The sequence below is a fragment of the Ranitomeya imitator genome, unplaced genomic scaffold (assembly GCF_032444005.1).
Source record: "Ranitomeya imitator isolate aRanImi1 unplaced genomic scaffold, aRanImi1.pri SCAFFOLD_257, whole genome shotgun sequence".
Taxonomy (NCBI): domain Eukaryota; kingdom Metazoa; phylum Chordata; class Amphibia; order Anura; family Dendrobatidae; genus Ranitomeya; species Ranitomeya imitator.
This window is the reverse complement of record NW_027193808.1, coordinates 16,974-31,698: the sequence shown is the minus strand read 5'-3', so window position 1 is coordinate 31,698 and position 14,725 is coordinate 16,974. Positions and strand designations below refer to the sequence as shown.

General features: G+C 43.3%; 3 pseudogenes; all 3 read left to right on the top strand.

The window, feature by feature from the left end:
- Positions 1-705: 705 nt before the first annotated feature.
- On the top strand, positions 706-921 carry LOC138654303 (U2 spliceosomal RNA; annotated as a pseudogene).
- A 6,183-nt stretch (positions 922-7,104) lies between these two features.
- LOC138654295 (U2 spliceosomal RNA) lies at positions 7,105-7,305 on the top strand (annotated as a pseudogene).
- Positions 7,306-13,479: 6,174 nt separating this feature from the next.
- On the top strand, positions 13,480-13,680 carry LOC138654294 (U2 spliceosomal RNA; annotated as a pseudogene).
- The last annotated feature ends 1,045 nt before the right edge of the window (positions 13,681-14,725 follow it).

The following is a 14,725-nucleotide window of genomic DNA, read 5'->3' as shown; positions in this document are numbered from 1 at the left end:
AATGATCCTAAGTGTTTAGAGATTTGGAAAAATGTTAATGCCTCGTATCTTTTTAATTCCCAGAAGGACCTGGCCTGGAGCTGTGTGCATGATTGTCTTCCATGCCGGGCATTCCAGCACCGAAGAGGACTCGTGAGATCCGCCAAGTGCCCGAGAGAGGACTGCCAAAGGGAAGAAACAGTGCTGCACATTTTTTGGACTTGTCAATTCACAAGACAAATATGGACAAAATTTTTCCCTTTACTCCAGAAAATAACTGATTTGAAAGACTTAAGTTTTGAGACTGTTTTGTTTGGATGCATGGAATGCCCCAACGCAACTAAGAGGATCATCGCATGGAAGACAATCAGCACCATCAAAGAAGCTCTATGGAAGGCCAGGAACATCCTTCTTTTTAAACATGATGTTTTATCTGTGAAAGACGTTTTATCATTGGCTTTTAGTGAGATGTATATTTATTTTTTATTGGACAAGAAAAAGAATCTTTTATTGTCAAAGCAATGGATGGTAGAAGAGTGGAATACCATAATTTGAACGCTACCATAAATGCGAATTATTGGCCGATGCTTGTATATTACTTGTCTTTACTGCATGTAACATTGGAAAAAAAAAAAAAAAAAAAAAAAAAAAAAAAATTCTGATTGATATGTTATTAATGCTTTAAATATGTGATACACTGTATACATACGTCTTTTTTTTTCTGTAATTGCTTTTAAAACCTTAATAAACGGGTGTACCTAAATGTGGGTACTTCCAAGTTAAAAAAAATCTGTTCTTATCAGTTTAATATCTGATACGTCCCCCATGTGGGGACCATATATTAAATGGCTTTTTGGAACAGGGAGCTGGAAATGGAGCTTGCTCAGTCCACTCCACGCATTGACCCGCTATTGCAGTCTCTCCGGGAACAGTGCACTCCTTCTCTGATCCGGTTTCTAAAAACAGATTGAATGGAAATTAGTCAGCACAGCAAGTTGTCTTGGAACCCTAGATGGGAATTTATTTCAGGGTTGTTAAGGAAGCACATTTCACATGCCGCTGGCTGCCAAATGTAGCATGCTGCTCGATTTCACTTGCCTAATTGCAACATTTTGTGTGCCTTGCTTTCACCTCTGTATGTATGTATGTATGTATGTATGTATGTATGTATGTATGTATGTATGTATGTATGTATGTATGTATGTCAAGCATTGCATTGCATTCAATAGGCAATCAATCAATCAATCAGGCAATCAATTTTCAGTCTTTCCTGGTTGCTGCCACAGGTGTGTTAAGATGTAGGCCTGAATTAGGCCTTTCTTACAGTGTAGCAAATATACTGTGCCATCTACAGAATTAGGCCCCTGCCTGCTGTCAGCACTTGGTATTTAAATTGAAGCATCCAATGAGTAGTTCTGCCATACATACCACATTTGTGACCACCGATCATGAATTCTTTTGGAAGACATTGTTTACCTCTTGTGGACCACCGACTTTGAAATGCGGTGTATGATAGGTATTTGAAAAAAAGGAAAACTGGTGTCTGTGCTGATCTCGAATCTGCTAGTCTTGTGTCTTGTAGATACACCTGTGTGAGGAGTATTCTAATGCTTTTGACCAACCAGGTGCGCTGCCTGCAGTCGATAGAATCTTAGCACGGAACCTTCACCTGCAGTCACAATGGGGATGGTGGGTGTGTCAAAGTGGGCAGAGTTATGCAGATTCAAAACGCGTTGGGCGCAGCTTCAACGAGCACACACAGACACACACAGCCAAACAACCGACCAAAACCCAAGCACACCCGAACTGTCATTGAGAATGCATCCAGAGTTTCTGAAAATGTCTTCCTTGCGGCAATCTTTGGCTCGGTCTCCACAATGGGTGTCGGTTGTAGGCCTGGGTGCGTCTGAAATGGCCAACCATTTCAGGCCATCGCTTCTCGGCCTTTTGGCTGCGATCGATCAGTTTAACTGTGAGATTGTAGTCAGGTCGGGTGCTTTCGGTACCCTCTCTCTCGGCCTGGGGGGATCGCTCCTCTTCGGAGGGGCTTCACCCCCCTGCTGCTATAGGGAGAGAGGATTAGTCCGGAGCAACGAGTTGCGATCGCCTTAAAAGGGCGCTAGCCTTTTTTTGTGTTTACAGCTGGAGTTCTTTCTCGGAAGGATGCCGGCTGCACTTACCTTTGCATCGGGTGAACCCCGGATGAGGAACACGGTCCGTATCGAGGTCTTGGAGAGATTCCGGAAGGAGAAAGAAATCCGCTACGTTTGCAACACCGTCCTTCTTGGGATCCTGGAGTTCGGCAGAGAGGACATCTTCTGTTTTCAGGACAATGAGCAGAAAGGTACTTATACTATTACCTTTAGGAGCCATGGTTGTTGTCAGCAGTTGGTCCAAAAGGTGAATGACAACATCTTTGCTGATGAACTGGAGGGCCTGGTCTTCTCCCTGCTTTTCGTCCAAGAGGAGGTACAAATGATTGTTTTCTTTCCAAATCCTTTTGTGGAAGTACTGGACATTTTAACCTGTTTGCGTCGCTATTGCGATGAAGTAACCTTTCAAGGGAATGTTAAAAACGCCGTTGGTTTCTGGTGTGGCAAGCGGAAATTCCTGGTGCGGCTGAAGAAAAATCCGGAGGGCTTTGGAGGAACAGAACATCCCCCCTCTACCATCACCATTGGGAAGAGCCGTGGCTACTTATTCTACACAGGTATGCCTATGTATTGCAGGAACTGTGGCAAGATGGGGCATACCCAAGGGAATTGTGTGGAAAGAAGGGCATTCCGCTGCAGCAATTGTGGTCAATTCGGACACTTCATGAAGGATTGCCCTCAAAAGAAGGCTTGTAACCTATGCGGGGAGGTTGGACATATGTTCCGAGGATGCCCACATAGGACTAAAGTCCGTACGTATGCAGAGGCGGCTGAGAGACCCGTGCCAAGGCAGGAACCAGCTATTGTCCCGGTCCATGCTGAGCTGAGTATCCCGGAGACCGGAGTAAGGCCTGAGCCAAGTCCCACTGTTCCTACAGCAGGGGAGGCGGCTGAGAAGGCCAAGGGCGCAGAGGAGAAGGTGGGGACGGAGCAGGAGTGTGGTGGCCCTCAGGGAGGCCCTCCTGTGTCGAAGTCCCGGAAAAAGGGCGGAGGGCGGACCACCCAGAGACTGGAGCAGGGGGACTCTCCCGTTGGGGGGGTAACCCTTGTGTCGAAGGTCTCGAATGAGGCTGGTGTGTTGGAGCAGAGCGCCCCCACTATGTTGGCGGTGGGGGGCACTGTGGCGAAGACCCCAGTCATTCCCAGGGACTCGAGCCAGCAGACCGCAGTTTTTTCTCCTACAGGTGATGGTGTGGATGAGGTCATTGTGCCAGATCCGGAGGCCCCCCAGGAAGTAAGAGGCCATGTAGCTATCACAGAGGACGACTGTACGAGTGAGCTGCCTGAGCCTTCTGGAAAGAAGCTGCGAGGGGATACTCTTCTGGAGGCCAATCCAGAGTCTCCGGATGTGTGTTTTCCCAGCGGAGACATGTGGCTGAACACGGACTCTTCTGGGTATCCATTACCGGGTTCCTCGGATCCCCAGAACATTGACTCTTTTTCCACACTGCCAGATGTGATTGAGGAGTTTATGGAAGTAATTGAGGATATCTCTCCTCCCTCATGACATAAATGCCATCCATGAGGTGTCTCTCACTTAATGTGAGATCTCTAAAGAGCCCTGTCCGCAGGGCTGCTCTTTTTGATTTTTTTGAAACATTAGACTTTGATATATGTTTTTTACAGGAGTGTGGTCTGCAGCATGGAATCCGGTATAACGAGATAAAAAAGGACTGGAAACTAGGGCCCTCTGTATGGTCGGGCTCGAACGAAAACAAGTCTGCTGGTGTGGGTCTGCTCTGCCGAGGTAATAACATCATCATCTCCTCTGTTACTGAGATTGTACCCGGCAGAGCTATCCTAGTGCATTTGTGTTTTAATAATTTTAATTTCCGTGTCATTAATGTGTACGCTCCACCAGATAAACAGGAGCGTATACGTTTGTTTGAAATTCTACCGGTATTCTGTGTAGGGTCATCTCCTCTCTTGGTAGCTGGGGACTTTAATTGCCTGAATGTGAATGAGCGCCGAGGAGGGGGTGACCCAATCCGTAAGTTAGATAAGTCGTGTTTTTTACTAAATAGCTTGCAGACTGATTTTAAGTTATGCGATGCCTGGAGGTCGCTTTCGCCGACGGACCCAGGATTTACATGGTCCGGTCGGGGAGTGGCTTCCAGGATCGATTTTATGTTTTTATCTGAGGATTTTAGCCCTGTACAATTTGTTTTAATGCCTAATTTATTCTCTGATCATAAAATGTTAAGCGTAAAGATAGAGTATCAAGGAGAGCTGAGGATAAATAGAGGTTTGTGGCGTCTGGGGGTCCATTTGCTGGAAGACCCTCAGGTGAGGTCAGACTTCTGTAATGCCTACCAGGAATGGAGACAGTTAAGGCCTCCATATATTAAAATCCTATCCTGGTGGGAAGTGATCAAAGATAAAATAAGGTTTTTTTTTATCAGGGCTGGAAAGAGGAAGGCGCGGCGGAAAAAGCAGATTTATGTGAATTTAAATATGAGACTGCAAACTCTCCATAAATTTAAAGAGATAGGACTAGAGGTGGAAGATGATATTGCAAGCCTAAAAACTGAAATACAATTGTGCCTTGATCAAAAAGGTAAAGAAATAATTTTTAATTCCAAAGTGAAACATTTAGAAGAAGGTGAGAAGTGTACACGTTTCTTTTTTAAAAAAGTGATGGAGAAAAAGGAGACGATCACCTGTCTTGATGGAGAAACAACTGTGGAAGGTATGAAGAAGGTGGCTTTTAATTTTTATAGAGACCTTTTTAGTAAAAAAAGTGTAAATAATGTTTTTTTACAAGATGCTCTTAATATCCTGGATTTTAAGTTAAGTTCTGTAGACCAGGGGTTTTTAATAGAAGATCTTAGCATGGAAGAACTTTTTAGTGTTTTTAAAAGTTTTTCAAAAGGGAAAGCCCCAGGAGCAGATGGTCTACCTGTTGAATTTTATTTGATTTTTTGGGATGTTTTAAAGGAGGATCTTTTAGCACTTTTTAAAGAGGTTTTTATGTGTTCAGAGCTGCCTAAGTCATGGAGGAGGGGGATAGTGTCCTTAATTTATAAGAAAAAGGGCGCTCGTGATGACCTCAGAAATTGGAGGCCTATCACCCTCCTCAACATGGACTATAAAGTTTTAGCTAAAATTATTGCTTGTCGTTTTAAAACTGTGATTAATAAATTGATACAACCCGAACAAGTATGTGGAGTACCAGGGAGGAATATTGCTGAGATTTTAAATGTTATTAGAGATGCAATATGGTACTCTAGGGATAGAAGTCAGAGCCTGGCCCTGTTGGCGCTGGACTTTGAAAAGGCGTTTGACAGGGTCTCGCATGAGTATCTTTTTAAAGTTTTAAAACAAATGGCGATCCCCGACATGTTTTTATCTCGTATTATGATTTTATATAATAATGTGTTTTCTCAAATTTCTGTCAATGGTTTTTTAACAGATTTTATCCCGTTGGAATCCGGAGTGAAGCAGGGGTGTCCATTATCCCCAATTCTTTTTATTTGTGCTATGGAACCCCTGCTGTGTATGATCCGGAGAGATAAAGTGGTCCGAGGGGTTCCTATTCCGGGTGGAGGAGGGGCCCAAGTCAAAGTATTTGCCTACATGGATGATGTTACTGCCATCTGTACAGATCCTGCTTCACTCCGGAGAGTGGTAATGTGCACCAATTTTTTTAGTCAGGCTTCAGGTTTTAAAATGAATTTTAATAAAACTGAATGTTTGATTTTGGGTTCCTGGGATACAAATGACCTACCAGCAGTAAAATTGAGGCACGACGAGGTAAAAATTTTGGGTATAGTATTTGATGCTAAAAATGATGGACACGTGAGCTGGGAGGAGGTACAGCATAAAATGGTGAAAAAGCTCTCCTTCTGGAATTTGAGATGCTTGTCGATTGAAGGGAAAATTTTAATTATTAAATCTGTTTTATTGCCTATGATGCTTTATGTTGCCATGGTATATCCTCCTTCTGAGTTGATACTAAAAAAACTAACTCGATGTATTTTTATGTTCATTTGGGGATCAAAAATGGAAAAGCTGAGGCGAACGGAAATGTACAAGAAACAACAAAATGGAGGAAAAGATGTCCCTGACTTGCATTTGTATTTATATGTAAATTTCTTTTGTTTTTGTTTTAAAGTTTTTAACACTAATTCTACTTTTAGTCTGTTTTTAAAATATACTTGCGGTTTTATCTTTAAAAAATGGTTCAGGCCATGTTTATCAGCACCCATTTTATTATGCCCGCCCAAGCATTTTATTGTTTTAGAAAAGGTGATAAGGACTCATAAATTAAAGGACTTGGATGCCGATCTCCTTCTGGACAGAAAAAAATTGATGGTTCATCTGAGAAGAGAAGAAGGAGTGTCCCCTGTGAGCAACTTCTCCTGGAGTAGATCCAAGCGTGTGTGGAGGAACGTTTTTGGGAAATTCTTGGCCAACATTCACAAAGACATCGCATGGATGGCTGCCCACCAGTGCCTCCCAACCAGAGACTTCCAGCACAGGAGAGGCCTGGTGGCGCGGGCAAAGTGCCCAAGAGACTCTTGCCGAGAGGATGAGACTGTTTTGCACCTTTTCTGGAACTGCTGTTTTGCACAAGAACTTTGGGGGAGATTGGGGATACTTTTAAAATGGGTTTGTGGTCTTAAAGATTTTAGCTATGAGTATGTTTTATATGGACTTTTTAATTGCCCCACTACACACCAGTTCAAAGTATGCTGGTGTATAATAAACTGTGCCAAAAATGCAATCTGGAAAGCGAGAAACATTTTACTTTTTAACCGTGATTTTATCTCTGTAAATGATTGTATTAAATTGGCTTTTAGTGAAATGTTTATTTATTTCTTAAAGGATGTTAAAGATGTGGGGAAGAAGGAAGCGAATCGTAGATGGTGTTTTTATATGTGGAATACTGTTTTATATTAAGTTGTTTCATGTTGTTGTATTTTATTATTGTAATTGTTTATGTTTCTTTTGCACAAAAGGTTTCATTTTTCTTGTTGTTCTATGTCTTATGACTAAATAAAATTTTGTTGAAACCTTATCTGTTCTTATCAGTTTAATATCTGATACGTCCCCCATGTGGGGACCATATATTAAATGGCTTTTTGGAACAGGGAGCTGGAAATGGAGCTTGCTCAGTCCACTCCACGCATTGACCCGCTATTGCAGTCTCTCCGGGAACAGTGCACTCCTTCTCTGATCCGGTTTCTAAAAACAGATTGAATGGAAATTAGTCAGCACAGCAAGTTGTCTTGGAACCCTAGATGGGAATTTATTTCAGGGTTGTTAAGGAAGCACATTTCACATGCCGCTGGCTGCCAAATGTAGCATGCTGCTCGATTTCACTTGCCTAATTGCAACATTTTGTGTGCCTTGCTTTCACCTCTGTATGTATGTATGTATGTATGTATGTATGTATGTATGTATGTATGTATGTATGTATGTATGTCAAGCATTGCATTGCATTCAATAGGCAATCAATCAATCAATCAGGCAATCAATTTTCAGTCTTTCCTGGTTGCTGCCACAGGTGTGTTAAGATGTAGGCCTGAATTAGGCCTTTCTTACAGTGTAGCAAATATACTGTGCCATCTACAGAATTAGGCCCCTGCCTGCTGTCAGCACTTGGTATTTAAATTGAAGCATCCAATGAGTAGTTCTGCCATACATACCACATTTGTGACCACCGATCATGAATTCTTTTGGAAGACATTGTTTACCTCTTGTGGACCACCGACTTTGAAATGCGGTGTATGATAGGTATTTGAAAAAAAGGAAAACTGGTGTCTGTGCTGATCTCGAATCTGCTAGTCTTGTGTCTTGTAGATACACCTGTGTGAGGAGTATTCTAATGCTTTTGACCAACCAGGTGCGCTGCCTGCAGTCGATAGAATCTTAGCACGGAACCTTCACCTGCAGTCACAATGGGGATGGTGGGTGTGTCAAAGTGGGCAGAGTTATGCAGATTCAAAACGCGTTGGGCGCAGCTTCAACGAGCACACACAGACACACACAGCCAAACAACCGACCAAAACCCAAGCACACCCGAACTGTCATTGAGAATGCATCCAGAGTTTCTGAAAATGTCTTCCTTGCGGCAATCTTTGGCTCGGTCTCCACAATGGGTGTCGGTTGTAGGCCTGGGTGCGTCTGAAATGGCCAACCATTTCAGGCCATCGCTTCTCGGCCTTTTGGCTGCGATCGATCAGTTTAACTGTGAGATTGTAGTCAGGTCGGGTGCTTTCGGTACCCTCTCTCTCGGCCTGGGGGGATCGCTCCTCTTCGGAGGGGCTTCACCCCCCTGCTGCTATAGGGAGAGAGGATTAGTCCGGAGCAACGAGTTGCGATCGCCTTAAAAGGGCGCTAGCCTTTTTTTGTGTTTACAGCTGGAGTTCTTTCTCGGAAGGATGCCGGCTGCACTTACCTTTGCATCGGGTGAACCCCGGATGAGGAACACGGTCCGTATCGAGGTCTTGGAGAGATTCCGGAAGGAGAAAGAAATCCGCTACGTTTGCAACACCGTCCTTCTTGGGATCCTGGAGTTCGGCAGAGAGGACATCTTCTGTTTTCAGGACAATGAGCAGAAAGGTACTTATACTATTACCTTTAGGAGCCATGGTTGTTGTCAGCAGTTGGTCCAAAAGGTGAATGACAACATCTTTGCTGATGAACTGGAGGGCCTGGTCTTCTCCCTGCTTTTCGTCCAAGAGGAGGTACAAATGATTGTTTTCTTTCCAAATCCTTTTGTGGAAGTACTGGACATTTTAACCTGTTTGCGTCGCTATTGCGATGAAGTAACCTTTCAAGGGAATGTTAAAAACGCCGTTGGTTTCTGGTGTGGCAAGCGGAAATTCCTGGTGCGGCTGAAGAAAAATCCGGAGGGCTTTGGAGGAACAGAACATCCCCCCTCTACCATCACCATTGGGAAGAGCCGTGGCTACTTATTCTACACAGGTATGCCTATGTATTGCAGGAACTGTGGCAAGATGGGGCATACCCAAGGGAATTGTGTGGAAAGAAGGGCATTCCGCTGCAGCAATTGTGGTCAATTCGGACACTTCATGAAGGATTGCCCTCAAAAGAAGGCTTGTAACCTATGCGGGGAGGTTGGACATATGTTCCGAGGATGCCCACATAGGACTAAAGTCCGTACGTATGCAGAGGCGGCTGAGAGACCCGTGCCAAGGCAGGAACCAGCTATTGTCCCGGTCCATGCTGAGCTGAGTATCCCGGAGACCGGAGTAAGGCCTGAGCCAAGTCCCACTGTTCCTACAGCAGGGGAGGCGGCTGAGAAGGCCAAGGGCGCAGAGGAGAAGGTGGGGACGGAGCAGGAGTGTGGTGGCCCTCAGGGAGGCCCTCCTGTGTCGAAGTCCCGGAAAAAGGGCGGAGGGCGGACCACCCAGAGACTGGAGCAGGGGGACTCTCCCGTTGGGGGGGTAACCCTTGTGTCGAAGGTCTCGAATGAGGCTGGTGTGTTGGAGCAGAGCGCCCCCACTATGTTGGCGGTGGGGGGCACTGTGGCGAAGACCCCAGTCATTCCCAGGGACTCGAGCCAGCAGACCGCAGTTTTTTCTCCTACAGGTGATGGTGTGGATGAGGTCATTGTGCCAGATCCGGAGGCCCCCCAGGAAGTAAGAGGCCATGTAGCTATCACAGAGGACGACTGTACGAGTGAGCTGCCTGAGCCTTCTGGAAAGAAGCTGCGAGGGGATACTCTTCTGGAGGCCAATCCAGAGTCTCCGGATGTGTGTTTTCCCAGCGGAGACATGTGGCTGAACACGGACTCTTCTGGGTATCCATTACCGGGTTCCTCGGATCCCCAGAACATTGACTCTTTTTCCACACTGCCAGATGTGATTGAGGAGTTTATGGAAGTCATTGAGGATATCTCTCCTCCCTCATGACATAAATGCCATCCATGAGGTGTCTCTCACTTAATGTGAGATCTCTAAAGAGCCCTGTCCGCAGGGCTGCTCTTTTTGATTTTTTTGAAACATTAGACTTTGATATATGTTTTTTACAGGAGTGTGGTCTGCAGCATGGAATCCGGTATAACGAGATAAAAAAGGACTGGAAACTAGGGCCCTCTGTATGGTCGGGCTCGAACGAAAACAAGTCTGCTGGTGTGGGTCTGCTCTGCCGAGGTAATAACATCATCATCTCCTCTGTTACTGAGATTGTACCCGGCAGAGCTATCCTAGTGCATTTGTGTTTTAATAATTTTAATTTCCGTGTCATTAATGTGTACGCTCCACCAGATAAACAGGAGCGTATACGTTTGTTTGAAATTCTACCGGTATTCTGTGTAGGGTCATCTCCTCTCTTGGTAGCTGGGGACTTTAATTGCCTGAATGTGAATGAGCGCCGAGGAGGGGGTGACCCAATCCGTAAGTTAGATAAGTCGTGTTTTTTACTAAATAGCTTGCAGACTGATTTTAAGTTATGCGATGCCTGGAGGTCGCTTTCGCCGACGGACCCAGGATTTACATGGTCCGGTCGGGGAGTGGCTTCCAGGATCGATTTTATGTTTTTATCTGAGGATTTTAGCCCTGTACAATTTGTTTTAATGCCTAATTTATTCTCTGATCATAAAATGTTAAGCGTAAAGATAGAGTATCAAGGAGAGCTGAGGATAAATAGAGGTTTGTGGCGTCTGGGGGTCCATTTGCTGGAAGACCCTCAGGTGAGGTCAGACTTCTGTAATGCCTACCAGGAATGGAGACAGTTAAGGCCTCCATATATTAAAATCCTATCCTGGTGGGAAGTGATCAAAGATAAAATAAGGTTTTTTTTTATCAGGGCTGGAAAGAGGAAGGCGCGGCGGAAAAAGCAGATTTATGTAAATTTAAATATGAGACTGCAAACTCTCCATAAATTTAAAGAGATAGGACTAGAGGTGGAAGATGATATTGCAAGCCTAAAAACTGAAATACAATTGTGCCTTGATCAAAAAGGTAAAGAAATAATTTTTAATTCCAAAGTGAAACATTTAGAAGAAGGTGAGAAGTGTACACGTTTTTTTTTTAAAAAAGTGATGGAGAAAAAGGAGACGATCACCTGTCTTGATGGAGAAACAACTGTGGAAGGTATGAAGAAGGTGGCTTTTAATTTTTATAGAGACCTTTTTAGTAAAAAAAGTGTAAATAATGTTTTTTTACAAGATGCTCTTAATATCCTGGATTTTAAGTTAAGTTCTGTAGACCAGGGGTTTTTAATAGAAGATCTTAGCATGGAAGAACTTTTTAGTGTTTTTAAAAGTTTTTCAAAAGGGAAAGCCCCAGGAGCAGATGGTCTACCTGTTGAATTTTATTTGACTTTTTGGGATGTTTTAAAGGAGGATCTTTTAGCACTTTTTAAAGAGGTTTTTATGTGTTCAGAGCTGCCTAAGTCATGGAGGAGGGGGATAGTGTCCTTAATTTATAAGAAAAAGGGCGCTCGTGATGACCTCAGGAATTGGAGGCCTATCACCCTCCTCAACATGGACTATAAAGTTTTAGCTAAAATTATTGCTTGTCGTTTTAAAACTGTGATTAATAAATTGATACAACCCGAACAAGTATGTGGAGTACCAGGGAGGAATATTGCTGAGATTTTAAATGTTATTAGAGATGCAATATGGTACTCTAGGGATAGAAGTCAGAGCCTGGCCCTGTTGGCGCTGGACTTTGAAAAGGCGTTTGACAGGGTCTCGCATGAGTATCTTTTTAAAGTTTTAAAACAAATGGCGATCCCCGACATGTTTTTATCTCGTATTATGATTTTATATAATAATGTGTTTTCTCAAATTTCTGTCAATGGTTTTTTAACAGATTTTATCCCGTTGGAATCCGGAGTGAAGCAGGGGTGTCCATTATCCCCAATTCTTTTTATTTGCGCTATGGAACCCCTGCTGTGTATGATCCGGAGAGATAAAGTGGTCCGAGGGGTTCCTATTCCGGGTGGAGGAGGGGCCCAAGTCAAAGTATTTGCCTACATGGATGATGTTACTGCCATCTGTACAGATCCTGCTTCACTCCGGAGAGTGGTAATGTGCACCAATTTTTTTAGTCAGGCTTCAGGTTTTAAAATGAATTTTAATAAAACTGAATGTTTGATTTTGGGTTCCTGGGATACAAATGACCTACCAGCAGTAAAATTGAGGCACGACGAGGTAAAAATTTTGGGTATAGTATTTGATGCTAAAAATGATGGACACGTGAGCTGGGAGGAGGTACAGCATAAAATGGTGAAAAAGCTCTCCTTCTGGAATTTGAGATGCTTGTCGATTGAAGGGAAAATTTTAATTATTAAATCTGTTTTATTGCCTATGATGCTTTATGTTGCCATGGTATATCCTCCTTCTGAGTTGATACTAAAAAAACTAACTCGATGTATTTTTATGTTCATTTGGGGATCAAAAATGGAAAAGCTGAGGCGAACGGAAATGTACAAGAAACAACAAAATGGAGGAAAAGATGTCCCTGACTTGCATTTGTATTTATATGTAAATTTCTTTTGTTTTTGTTTTAAAGTTTTTAACACTAATTCTACTTTTAGTCTGTTTTTAAAATATACTTGCGGTTTTATCTTTAAAAAATGGTTCAGGCCATGTTTATCAGCACCCATTTTATTATGCCCGCCCAAGCATTTTATTGTTTTAGAAAAGGTGATAAGGACTTATAAATTAAAGGACTTGGATGCCGATCTCCTTCTGGACAGAAAAAAATTGATGGTTCATCTGAGAAGAGAAGAAGGAGTGTCCCCTGTGAGCAACTTCTCCTGGAGTAGATCCAAGCGTGTGTGGAGGAACGTTTTTGGGAAATTCTTGGCCAACATTCACAAAGACATCGCATGGATGGCTGCCCACCAGTGCCTCCCAACCAGAGACTTCCAGCACAGGAGAGGCCTGGTGGCGCGGGCAAAGTGCCCAAGAGACTCTTGCCGAGAGGATGAGACTGTTTTGCACCTTTTCTGGAACTGCTGTTTTGCACAAGAACTTTGGGGGAGATTGGGGATACTTTTAAAATGGGTTTGTGGTCTTAAAGATTTTAGCTATGAGTATGTTTTATATGGACTTTTTAATTGCCCCACTACACACCAGTTCAAAGTATGCTGGTGTATAATAAACTGTGCCAAAAATGCAATCTGGAAAGCGAGAAACATTTTACTTTTTAACCGTGATTTTATCTCTGTAAATGATTGTATTAAATTGGCTTTTAGTGAAATGTTTATTTATTTCTTAAAGGATGTTAAAGATGTGGGGAAGAAGGAAGCGAATCGTAGATGGTGTTTTTATATGTGGAATACTGTTTTATATTAAGTTGTTTCATGTTGTTGTATTTTATTATTGTAATTGTTTGTTTCTTTTGCACAAAAGGTTTCATTTTTTCTTGTTGTTCTATGTCTTATGACTAAATAAAATTTTGTTGAAACCTTATCTGTTCTTATCAGTTTAATATCTGATACGTCCCCCATGTGGGGACCATATATTAAATGGCTTTTTGGAACAGGGAGCTGGAAATGGAGCTTGCTCAGTCCACTCCACGCATTGACCCGCTATTGCAGTCTCTCCGGGAACAGTGCACTCCTTCTCTGATCCGGTTTCTAAAAACAGATTGAATGGAAATTAGTCAGCACAGCAAGTTGTCTTGGAACCCTAGATGGGAATTTATTTCAGGGTTGTTAAGGAAGCACATTTCACATGCCGCTGGCTGCCAAATGTAGCATGCTGCTCGATTTCACTTGCCTAATTGCAACATTTTGTGTGCCTTGCTTTCACCTCTGTATGTATGTATGTATGTATGTATGTATGTATGTATGTATGTATGTATGTATGTATGTATGTCAAGCATTGCATTGCATTCAATAGGCAATCAATCAATCAATCAGGCAATCAATTTTCAGTCTTTCCTGGTTGCTGCCACAGGTGTGTTAAGATGTAGGCCTGAATTAGGCCTTTCTTACAGTGTAGCAAATATACTGTGCCATCTACAGAATTAGGCCCCTGCCTGCTGTCAGCACTTGGTATTTAAATTGAAGCATCCAATGAGTAGTTCTGCCATACATACCACATTTGTGACCACCGATCATGAATTCTTTTGGAAGACATTGTTTACCTCTTGTGGACCACCGACTTTGAAATGCGGTGTATGATAGGTATTTGAAAAAAAGGAAAACTGGTGTCTGTGCTGATCTCGAATCTGCTAGTCTTGTGTCTTGTAGATACACCTGTGTGAGGAGTATTCTAATGCTTTTGACCAACCAGGTGCGCTGCCTGCAGTCGATAGAATCTTAGCACGGAACCTTCACCTGCAGTCACAATGGGGATGGTGGGTGTGTCAAAGTGGGCAGAGTTATGCAGATTCAAAACGCGTTGGGCGCAGCTTCAACGAGCACACACAGACACACACAGCCAAACAACCGACCAAAACCCAAGCACACCCGAACTGTCATTGAGAATGCATCCAGAGTTTCTGAAAATGTCTTCCTTGCGGCAATCTTTGGCTCGGTCTCCACAATGGGTGTCGGTTGTAGGCCTGGGTGCGTCTGAAATGGCCAACCATTTCAGGCCATCGCTTCTCGGCCTTTTGGCTAAGATCAAGTGCAGTATGTCTTGGTCTGGCCATAAGGCTGTG